At 35.9% G+C, this 12,268-nt stretch overlaps 1 protein-coding gene across 1 annotated transcript in view; it reads right to left on the reverse strand.

Annotated features, from left to right (window-relative positions):
- Nucleotides 1–11,949, reverse strand: part of LOC134741379 (proton-coupled amino acid transporter-like protein pathetic) — a 41,004-nt gene extending 29,055 nt beyond the window's left edge. The window contains exon 1 of the mRNA XM_063674141.1: nt 11,824–11,949. The gene's annotated coding sequence lies outside the window, so the exon portion shown is untranslated. The remainder of the gene's footprint in view (nt 1–11,823) is intronic.
- Between the last annotated feature and the right edge of the window lie 319 nt (nt 11,950–12,268).

Consider the following 12,268-nt stretch of genomic DNA (forward strand, 5'->3'; position numbering starts at 1 on the left):
AGGTTCAGATAAAATAGTTAAAAAAATACAGCGAATTTAAATTATTCATAGAAAACTTGTTTTTTTTTTTTTATACCACGTCGGTGGCAATCAAGCATACGGCCCGCCTGATGGTAAGCAGTTACCGTAGCCTATGGACGCCTGCAACACCGGAGATATTACACGCGCGTTGCCGACCCTTTAAAAACCTGTACACTCCTTTTTTGAAGAACCCCATACTGTAGCCCCTCGGGAAAACCTCGGCAGGGAGCTCATTCCACAGCCGTACGCGGGAGGAAATTCCTCTTAACCCGCACAGTACGCGACCATTTAGGTGCTAGGGTGTGAGGATGAACACCCTGCCGATGGCGAGCGGTGCGGTGATACAAAGCGGCCGTTGGCATCATTTCAAACAGTTCTTCAGAGCACAGCCCATTGTTTTTGCTCTATTTCATTTGTTTTATATACTAGAGCTTTATAAACTAATTACAGACCTAGATATCATTGTATGTGCCAAGTTTCATTACAATCCAACACGTAGTTTTAAAATGAGAACGAAACTCCTTTTGTATGGGAATTTGAAATTCGGCCGAGCTTGCCGGGGACTCTTAAAACCTTGACTTAATTTATGGTATTTAAATACACCAATAATGCATTTTTGAGGTAGGTAATCCATTTCCATAATGTGCCATCTGCTAAGTATGTTAGTAGAAGTAGAACGTGACACAGTTCTTCTAATAAACTGTGCCACTGTTTACCCCTGGGTCAGAATAGCAAAAAGAACTACGAGTAGCGAAATGCCCTGCGAGTAAAATATACCATTATTTCACGAAATGATAAGAATAAGTATTCAATGAATTTTTATTTACCTATTTTATTTTATTTATTAGGCACACAAAACAGATAACATTTATTACACGAAACATTATTTTCAGTAGGTACAGGTTTTGGTTGGGAATGCTATTCAAAGCATGTATGTTCAACATGAAAGGCATATTTAAAGAGAGAAAACTACAAATAAATTACGCAATAAAATACAATTAAACAATTTTAGCCACGAATTAATATTAAACGGGTATTGCAGTTGGTAGAACAGAGAGGTTGGTGTCCTGAGCTGTGAGGTCCGACAAGCACAACGGTTTTCCAAGTTTTTTTTAGTAGTTTTTTTTTTAGTTATCACAAAAAAACTTAAATGGTATTTACATGATTATAATCCGCCAAACTGAGGACAGTTTGTTGGCGGATAAAGCGCTCTCTATCCTCTTGTGTTCTACCCACTTATAACCTATTTTTTTATAACTTATACACTACTTAACTAAAGCGGTAGATATACTACAGTTATGCCATACAATCAATGTAAGTAAAGAATGCAAACCGGTTATTAATTGTATGGAAAACCGGTTAATAACCGGTTCTTAACCGAAATTTCATACGAATAAAAACCGGTTTGGATTCCGTAATTGTAAGGTAGATAGATTCTAGAGAACTGTACTATTGTTGCACATATTGTAAAGCTTACAACTTAAGAGCGTTCTTACAAGAAAAGTCGAAATAATGTAAAAATGATGATATTCCCGATAAGATTTAAGATTTTACGCTCATTATTAGAAATAAAGAGTACTTGTTCCAGTAAGAGCGTCTTCTTATCTTTAGGTATTTTGTTGTACATTTTAGAAAATTGTGACGTTCGCTTGGTAACTACAGCTCCGTTATTGTGACGAAATTGACACTTGACAATTATGAGTGACGGATTTATCATAATCGCGGCAGTGAGCGTCACTCATTTTAATATCGCAACAGTAATGCAGTTGTTATTCGAACATTACCTTTATCCATCATCGCGGAGCTCAAGTACCTACAAGTATTTAATGAATTATCAGGGATTGTTATCATACTACTCATACTCATCGCACGTCAATGACACTGTTTTACCGTCACGCGAAAATAATTACTCTACAGCGTGTTGTTTTTTAACGCCCATAAAACGATATTGGACCACCGTTTCTTCATACAAACATAGTTCCCTTTTTCTCCCTGGACATTGACATTATGGAAAATATTTTTTTACCACACGAGATCGGAAAGGCTCTCTTTGTATTACGAAAACTGATAAGAACGTTGCATTTTATCCACATGTAAGGTATAGTAATTTGTTGATGTAAACTTTGAGTTCTTGTCTCATTTCGGCTGATAGAATTGACTTTTGAATGATATTTTTGAATGATAAGTATTTAATAACGTTAATTTGGATTTGATTTGGTTTTATTTTGATGTTTACAGTTGTTATTTTCCTCGCGTTGGTGCGGTCAAAATATTGTTTTTCACTCGGTGGCAAAATTTGTTTAACCCTCGTGCCTTGAAACCCTCGCAACCCTTAACATTCCACTTTTAGAACCACTCGCTACGCTCGTGGTTCAATTTAGTTAATAGGACGGGGGCTAATGTAAGTACATCAAATGTATTTCTATAACGTTAATGCCCGGAGAGGAAAATCGGGACTACGTTTCCGTGGTAAAGCGATCACGTGACCCCTTCCCTCACCCCTTTTCTCATAATAGTGCACAATTATGCGATCTATTTCCTCTTCATTGACTGATACTGTTAATAAAAACGATGCTGAACGCCAGGAAATGCTTTTACATTTTTTATACACTATCGGCGGGCACCAACTTTAAAAGGTGAACTTATCTTGTAACTTTATTTAACTTAGGTACTAAATGTTCGTAGAGAAGCTAATATGTACCTAAGTTATGGCTATCTATAATCGGATAAGCATGAACCATGATTGTTAATTTTATACATTCCTTTAAAATGCAAAAAAAGAGAACCATATTTTGTACAGGATTAGAGGGTAATGTACTAATGTAATAAAATGAATTAAATTAAAATATATACATTAACTACCGCATCCGTAACTTTACCAGATTGATAATAAGTACTTAAGTAACAGGCCAATTCAAACGTACGACATCCCATTTCTACATCAACCTGTATACCTTCACTTACCAAGGTACTTATATATACGCTGCTATTACTTGGCATTGTTCTATCATTTTTCTGACCGTTCATTGTTATTTTAAGTCACCAGTTGAGACAAAATAAAAACTACAGTTGAAAGGAGATAATCTCTTTCCTTGACTACTACTACTACTTGACTCTAAAAGCATTTTCTTAAGAGGAAAGGTGACGGACGGTTTTCAAGAAAAAAATAGTCCCCATTTCCTTTCTGGATATTGACGGTATGAAAAATGTTTTGACAAAATTATTTGTTTATTAACTATGTATAACTTTGCCATTCGTTTGATTTTTTCGAATTTTTTAATTACCTACGGGGTGGCCAACTTGGAGGTAACATAGAACTTTTTATGCCGCCATTTTGTTTTGGCGGTAAATATGACAGTTGTTGCATGAAAATTACCTTGTGTAAGTACGGCAAATTTGTTATGGAGCGTTTTACGACGGAACAAAGTGTTTTAATTATTAAAACGTTTTACTCAACCCAATTCTGTATTGCGGAAACTAAGAAAATTGCGGCCATTTTTTAGTAGAAATTTTTGATTGGCCACCAAGATCGCCTAATTTAACAGCTCCTGTTTTTTTTCTGTGGGGTTATCTAAAGGGACGTGTCTACAGGCCAATAAACCTTCAGCAATTAAAACAAAATATTCGAGACACAGTCACTGAGATAACGCAGGAAATGTATGAAAATGTGATGAAAAGGGTTCACATCTGCCATGCTGCTAGAGGTGGGCATTTGTCTGACATTATTATCCATGTTTAACTGCCGGCCCTAAATACTATATTTAACAAGGAATACTTCACTCGTCACCCGTTCGGTTGACCACAAACGTTGTAAAGTAGAGGGTTCGAAACGTCGGGATGTATTATAAATTCAATATATGCGATATAATCCGTTTTCATAGTTTTATTTCATGAGTAACTATCGCGGTAACCGAAGACAATGTTAAGGAATACTTAATATTGTTTATATTTCATATAATAAAATTACAAAACTAAAGTATACACCTGTTATTTGGCCACCCTGTATTATAAGAGTTAGAAACGAAAACCAAATTCCATACAATTTTTTCCTATCTTTTTAAAACCTCCTCTTATAATTAAAAAAAATCGAAAAACATCAAACGAAGGCGCATAGCTATGGTACCTATACCATACCTATTTTATGTCAATACCTTAGGGAGGGAAATGGGGACCACGTTTGTATGGAGAAGCGGTCGTCCGCTATCGTCTTAATGATATAAGCTAACTTAAGGGGCCTGTCAGTTGGAACTGTCAATTTTTTGTTCTAACTGACAGGCCGATATCGTCCGGCGGACTGATAGTCAGTGGGCCCTTAACTGACAGGCCGATATCGTCCGGCGAACTGATAGTCAGTGGGCCTCTTTAGAAAGGAATTCGAATTTTAAAAATTCAAAAATTCAAATTCAAAATGTTTTAGAAAATATAGGTAGCACATACAGTGATGGTAATCTTACAATAAGTGATGTCTCTATATTTGACCAACAGGCATGCAAAAAACAGTTAGTCTTAAGTCTAAATAATAATAATTCTTAATAAGTCTTAATAATTTATTGTCGACCAATTGAGCGCGAAACGCGAGCGAAGCTTCAGCTTGGGAAAATACTTTAGTACTTCCGGATGTTCTCCTCCGCAGGTTTTATTTCTCAACCGATTCTCGTAAATTTATTTGTCGTCATAGTTTTTAGGGTTCCGTACCCACAGGGTAAAAACGGGACCCCGTTTTTAATAAGACTCCGCTGTCCGTCCGTCTGTTCGTCTGTCAGCAGGCTGTATCTCATGAACCGTGATAGTTGCAGCTATAACAACAAATACTGAAAACAGAATAAAGTAAATTATTTAAGTGGGGCTCCCATACAACAAACGTGATTTTTTTGCCGTTTTTGCGGAATGGTACGGTGGTAAAGCTCTTTGTGCGCGAGTCCGACTCGCACTTGGCCAGTTATTTTAAATCATGTTCAACATTTTCATGGGGGTTTATGAGCCCTAAAGCTCACAGATTCACTAGTGATTAGTAATTAATATGTTGTTAATCGCAGTCCATCTCACTTGCACCGATATAAGTGCTCGTATAGAGGCACGGGCAAATGATGACACAATGAGATGCAATTGACATCAATTTGTAAGATGTAATTGGCACAGTCAAGGTACTAGTAAGGTGAGTTACGGTCTAGGTCATACATATACTCAGTTTTGGCCTTAAGCTTCCGGAATAAGGTGAACAATTGGATACATGTTTATGAAATTCGTTGTACAAGAATCGACTATCGTTACGTGGGATTGTACTGCCCATTTCTATCCGTTCTTTAAATAAAGAACTATGTAGTTTTGGATTGTTTGGTTGAGTAAATTATTGCCTATTTTACTATAGCGGTAGACGGTTCAAAAAAAAACCAAATATTTATAAAAACGAATTATGCTTTGTACTTAGTTTCCTTAATTGTACTTTCCTATGCGAAGGAATTCCATAAAAACACATCCTGTATAGCGATGTCCCGCTCGCAAACCCGTGCGTCGCCGTCGTGCGGATCCGCGTCCAATGTAAACCGCCTTTAAAATACTTATAGGTAGGTACTTAGTTTTTATTGATCATTACCCATCAAGCGTGCGAGCCTTGTGCTACATAAAAGGTCACGCGCCGCAGAAAACAAAACAGGAGGCCCGCTTGCGGAATAATCGCTGGTTGACATTGAACATTTGAATTTTTTTAATGAATGAAAATAAATTCGAACATTATTATATAAATATATATATAATATATATAAACACGGTGGCTAAAAAATAAGTGCATTCCTGTTGCTAGGGAAGTTTCGGGATTATACTGAGCAACTTTTAGTCATAGTAATTTATTTTATAAAGCCAATTTACAAGTCAGTTGATAAATAACATCAAATTACTATACAGAAAAATTAATCGATTAAGTTACATCGTGTTAAAATAACAATAAAATGACTTTCATACTTATTAAAAATTACAATAATTCATTACATAAACAATCAAGTGACAAATTCATTGAAATTATTATAACATCCAATAATAGCAATATAAAAACAATAAAATTCAGCATAAAAGGACTAACTGCCCGTACATTAAAACTTCATTCTAATTATAGAACGGGCGCTCAATAAGCCAGTGTTTTAGACGGCGTTTAAAGCTGTGCAGACTTGCCTTGCTTGCTATTTGCTTGTTATTAAATATTTAGTCTCAACTGACAATGCTTGGTAACTTGTTGTAGACCGTGGGGCCCATCACGTGAGTTAACTTTAACGACTTCAAAAGTTTGCGGCTAATAGCCACGAGCTTGTTTGCGTTTCGCGTATTGTACTCGTGTACCATTGCGTTCGTTTTATAGGACGTAAGGTGTTCACGCACGTACACACTTGCATAATTACTACTGCGGGTAATGTGAGAATGCCCAGTTTTTTGGACAGTAGCTTCGCCGGCACTCGTGAGATGATGCGTATGGCACGTTTCTAGAGCCGAAAACTCTCTTCCACTCAGCGCAGCGCCCCCAGAGTTCCGCCCCGTACTGTATTAGCGAGTGGACTGTAGCAAAGTAGCATGTACGGGCAACCTCCGGAGTCACAGACCTGACGACTCGACTTAGGGCGACACGCGCTGCTTACTTTGCCGCACAGTTTGTTAACATGACGATCCCACTTTAAGCCCGAGTCTATTTCAGCTATGGGACAACTATTTTACTATGGGACCAACCCCGAAATCGCGAAAAAAAAATTGACTGTTTCATACATTTTGGCTGGTCCATTTTCTATGGGAGGGTAAATTTTTTTTTGTTGGTCCCATAATAAAAGTTGCTCAGTACTATTATCCCAAAACCTCCCTGGCAACGGGAATGCACTTATTTTTTAGCCAGCCTGTATAGGTATATTATATTAAATAAAATTATAGGTAGGTATAGTAGGTACTCTTATAATATATGTTTTAAGCCTTGTTACTATTTAACCTGTAGTCTGTGTATGATAAGGATTCTGACCGAATTTTTAGTCATCTTTTTCTATTTCTTTCGAGAACGATTTCGAACTGAGGTTTGAACCCATGATTTTTGAGCATTACACACATATGAAAGTTAACGGTGCAACATTGAAAGTTATTTTGTGAGAAAGTTTTTATTTGTTTGTTAATTGGGTATGTCAATTACCTACGGTACGAATACTGGTGATAATATGTTTTATATTAAGCTGTAAGTATACAAGGATTCAAAATAAAACCTTTCGACGAAAGTGGAGGATCCGCGCGAAATCGCCTTTTCATACGAACGTAGTCCTCATTTTTCTCTCTGGATATTAACATTATTGAAAATATTTTGACACAATTTGTTGTAGGTAAGTATATCAACCACAGCTATGCCCCTTCGTTAGAGGAAATTGGGGACTACGTTTGTATGGAGAAGCGGCCGTCCCCTTTCCTCTTAACCTCATAAGAAACATTTGTCATATCTGAATTATTGTACTTAGGTTCGTATGTACAGTCAGCAATACTATTCGCTTAGCAAGGTAACTTTTCTCTGCAGCTGACTGTACATATTACACGTTATTCACAGAGATATTCAAAGGGTAGCCGTGGTCGTGTGCTACTTTACTTTAAAACTTATGATCGTTTAGTTTAGCATAGGACCACGGCTGTTAACTGAATACTTATAAGTCTAACGACTACAGGCTTGACTGTGGAGTGCGCCAAGGTGGATTGACATCTCCGGACCTATTCAATTTATATGTCAACGACCTTATCGGGGAGCTGAGAGGCTCTAACGTCGGTTGCCATATTCGTAACATATTGTTAACAATCTGAGCTACGCAAACGATATGGTGCTACTCAGCCCCTCGATAAACGATCTTGTAAAGCTGCTTAAGATCTGCGAACACTATGCCAGTACGCATGGCCTAAAATATAATAATTAACGTGCTTAAGACCGAAATGCTCGTTTTAGGCCAGGAAAGGGTCCGGAGGTGACACCTACGGTGTTGTTTGAGTGGTGCGCCAATTCGGATTGTAACGAGTTTCAAGTACTTGGGACATATCCTGAACGAGTACTTGAAAGATGACGCCGATATGGAGAGGGAGCGCAGGGCTCTCGCGGTTCGATGTTGGCTCGTTTTGCGTGTTGTTCGAGTGAGGTAAAGGTGACCCTGTTCAAAACCTTTTGCCAATGTTTTTTTACTTGTTAGCTTTGGAATAGGTACACCAGGCACTCCTTCAACGCGCTAAGAGTACAGTACAACAACGCCTTTCGTATTTTGTTGAAATTACCGCGTTTCTGCAGTGCGAAGGGCATGTAAAATCCTAGTGGTTAGATTAGTGTGAAAAAGTAGTTATCATCGTCATATTATCAGGCAACGTCTTCAACTGGATAAAAGCTTCCGTTAGGGCCTCCACAATGACCGGTTGTGTGCAGGATACAGGCATGAGGGCGTTCGACTTTCAATATTGAACAGATCGTTCAGATTAGGGCCCTTCCTACGATGCGGCTTTACGCGTAACATGGTCGCTACTCAAGCACCTTTCCCTGTACCAAGTATCATCGGTTCTACAAGCAATGTTGCCGCTTAAGGGAGATTTATTTTGATTTTTTACAATTTATAATCAAGGTCAAATGCCACGAAAATAACTTCACGGACGCTAACTATATTTGCAAGGGCAGACACTAACGAAAACTTTAAGTTTAAAGTTGTAACGATAGAAAACAATCACGAAAACATGTCTTATTCTTAGTTGTTAATATATTGTTACCGTGCATACCATAGCAGTATAATTCCAATATAAAAAGCTAGTTATATGGCTGAGGGATCTGACCAGCAAAATATTAACAGAGTTAATTTCAGAGTTATTGAGGTAAAACGTTAAATAAAAAACCGCGGCATGGCGCCGCAAGATTCGCGCCGCGCGCCCTTTTAAGTCCACTTTACCATGTTTGCCTAAAAACTCTTAGTGTCTCATCATCATCAATGACGACGGGTTCTTTTGCGGATCGTCTTATTTTGTTGGCTCTACCACTTAACTCAGGCGGTCGGTAAAGTAGATACACGGTGGTTTTCTAGTAGGTATAAGCTTATTTTCAGGTCAAGTATTTCCTACTTTGTTAAGTACCTATCTTCATAAGTAAAGCATAGAGTAACTTATACTAGAGCGGTACTGTCATAGTAAATTTTGTAACCCCAGTAAATTCACTGCCATCTGTCGACACACTTTAAAACTAAAAATGAAAATTTATAAAAATACGATAAAGTGTATTTAAATATGGATAAATGATTTTTTTTATTTGCATTAATTATTTTTATGATTTTGACCCATGTTCTTTCACTGATATGTGTTAAAATTGTTAAATAACAAACGAAACCGTCAACGCCATCTATACGACAGTAGGCCAAAGCTAGTAGCGCCCTCTGAACGAGAATCAAATTTTCTTGATTTTCGAGGCACGTTTTTTCCTTAGACTGTATCCATCTATTACGGAGTTATATCTATCTTTGAGTAAAGTAAGTAGTTATCTACGTACTACTACGTTCTGCCGCGTGTACAGCAGTACACACTTGGCGATTGGTAATAACAGACTCCCGTACTAAGTTTTGATCCCTTTGAAAGTTTTAATTGGAACCCCATACCTAATAAGTTTCATAATTAAAAACAAAAAGTACCTTTAAAATTCTTATTTTACATGTACAAAAATCATCCAATCATTTGATTTAACTACGTTCTTACGTAGTTATTTAAATTGTTTAATCATCCAATCATTTGACTTACGTGAATGATGAATACGTTTGAGAGTTCCTCGTAGACGTCAGCGCCACTGTCAGAAGAAAAAAATGTTTTCCATTCCCTATAGTAGAACATGCTATGCACGACATGTATTTATAAGACGTGTTTGTAAACTTTTTAACGAAAATGAAAAACTTAATAATTTGGATTTGTTTAACTGTTCCATTAATTCATTAAAATGTGTTTTTCGGTAGTTAATTAATTATGTAAATTTTTCTTATGTATACTTATGTCACTTTCCGGAAATCATGTCATTACTTATTAATTCCTACATTACTTATTAACTTTATTACCTGTACCTACTCATGGGTCGATTCACGAGAATCGGCGAGGATTTTCTTTTAGATATAATTTACAGTTTCAGTACAAATCTTCCGCCGGCTCTCGTGAGTTTTACCTATTACTACCTAGTACCTACCTACTTTATGTTTTTGTTGTTTTATAGACTGCAATTTATATACAATAATGAAACTCCAGGTGTTAATTTAAGAAATATTTGTAAACTTGTTTGTAAACGACTGTTTGTTTCTTAAATAAAATAAATAAAAAATAAATAAATAAAATGATTGGATGATTTTTCTGCTGATGCATGATTAAGGCGTCATTAATTTATTACGTAAGACGATTTTTGCCAGTTTTTGACCCTCTCCCATATTATGTAAGAAAAATTAAGAATAGGCCGACCCCCTCCCCTCTATATTACGTAAGAACCGAAAGGAACAAATTATTATAGGTTTGGTTTGTTTTAGTGTTAATAAAAAAAAAAATTATTGGAACGCATTTGTTTCTATAAAGGTACCGTAGCCCGTCTAAGCTAACTTTGCACCATGTTTGATAGCATAGAGTGTGGAAGTATTACTTTAAACGTCATAATTTCATAGAAATTTTAAAATTTTCGCATCTTTGTGATCTTGCGTAAGAACTCTGTGTAAACCCCCTCCAACCCCCCCCCCCCCCCTAAATCGTCTTATGTTATTACATAAGACAATTAATGGCATCTGAACCAAAAGTTTAGTTTTGCGTAGTCAATCCACAATAACCTGTCGTTGGCGTATAAGGATATTTTATTTACATACTTATTACCTACACAAGTTACCTATTTAATATAATTTAGGGGATTTTGTAACCTAAATTAATTAATTAGGTACCTAAATTAATGTAAAGAGATAAAAATCGTAAATAGTAATGATGTTACTGTTACCTTTTTTAAATGGCTATATTTAAGAAAACATATGCTTAACTTTTGATAATAATCACAATCTTATTCATTTAATTTAAAAAAAGTTGCAATAAATAAAACGTTATTTACGTTTATCATGAAAACTGACAGAAAAAAATGCAAGTATTTTCAAAAAAAAAATTTTTATACCACGACGGTGGCAAACAAACATAAGTGGCTATGTTGATAAAACAAATTAATAACAATGAACAGTACAAATAAAAAAAATCACCCCCACCCTTGAGTTTTGGTAACAATCCCAAACTTAACTATTTAATACTCCGACTCAAAGAAATATTACTAACAAAATCGCTGTATTCTGTTAAAGAATACACAAACTTGAAACGCGATTAAAATGTTTAATATTTTTTCTATAATAATTTAATCTGACATTGTTATTTTTATGTTCTATTGTTGTTTTTTATTTCTTATTGTTTTAGTTGTTAATTAGAATTTTATTTTAATTTGACTTTGCAATACTATTATTAATTCTGACATTATATTAACTAGGGTGCCCTAGCAATATATATATTTTGACCGCTTATTTATACTCTGAAGAGATAATTTTTGACATTGTGTTTAGTATAACTATCATTACTTTCTGACATTTTATCTCACTGTATTTGACTTTTAATTTTTTTATTTTGTTATGATTTGTTTTTTTTTTTTTTATTATTTTACTGAATTATTATTTTTTACAATTTGACGATCTTTTTGTGAGTTCATGTTATTTAGATACATTGTGACATTGTTAAATATCATGTAATTCCCAATAAAATAAATTAATCTAATCTAATAAAAAAAATACTCACAATCTCCACCTCACTATATTTTTCACGCACTAAAAATCACAATCTACTGATTCACTGGGATTAGTGCAAAAACTTTAATCGCGATTATTTTTTCACACAAACGCGTGTATCAGTCGCCTGCTTAATTCATACATTAAGCACAATACAGCAGTTTGTTTGAACTCTTGAGATGAAGTGACCAGTATTGCGAAATGCCACTCAGGGAAAATCGCCTCTATTCCAAAGCCGTAGAGTCCTCTAATGACGTGTGACAGGTCTAGTATAACTGGTCACTACCTACAGTTTCCTTTCATTGGCCTTCGCATTGCGGCCAGCCTTCACTGACTGCTTTAGCACAGATGAAATAATACTATAGTAGATGCGCCACTCTCCAGACGATTATACTCGTAGGTTTTTAGGGTTCCGTACCCAAAGGGTAAAAACGGGACCCTATTACTAAGACTCC

This window comes from Cydia strobilella, chromosome 5, assembly GCF_947568885.1.
Source record: "Cydia strobilella chromosome 5, ilCydStro3.1, whole genome shotgun sequence".
In the NCBI taxonomy this organism is placed as follows: Eukaryota; Metazoa; Arthropoda; class Insecta; order Lepidoptera; family Tortricidae; genus Cydia; species Cydia strobilella.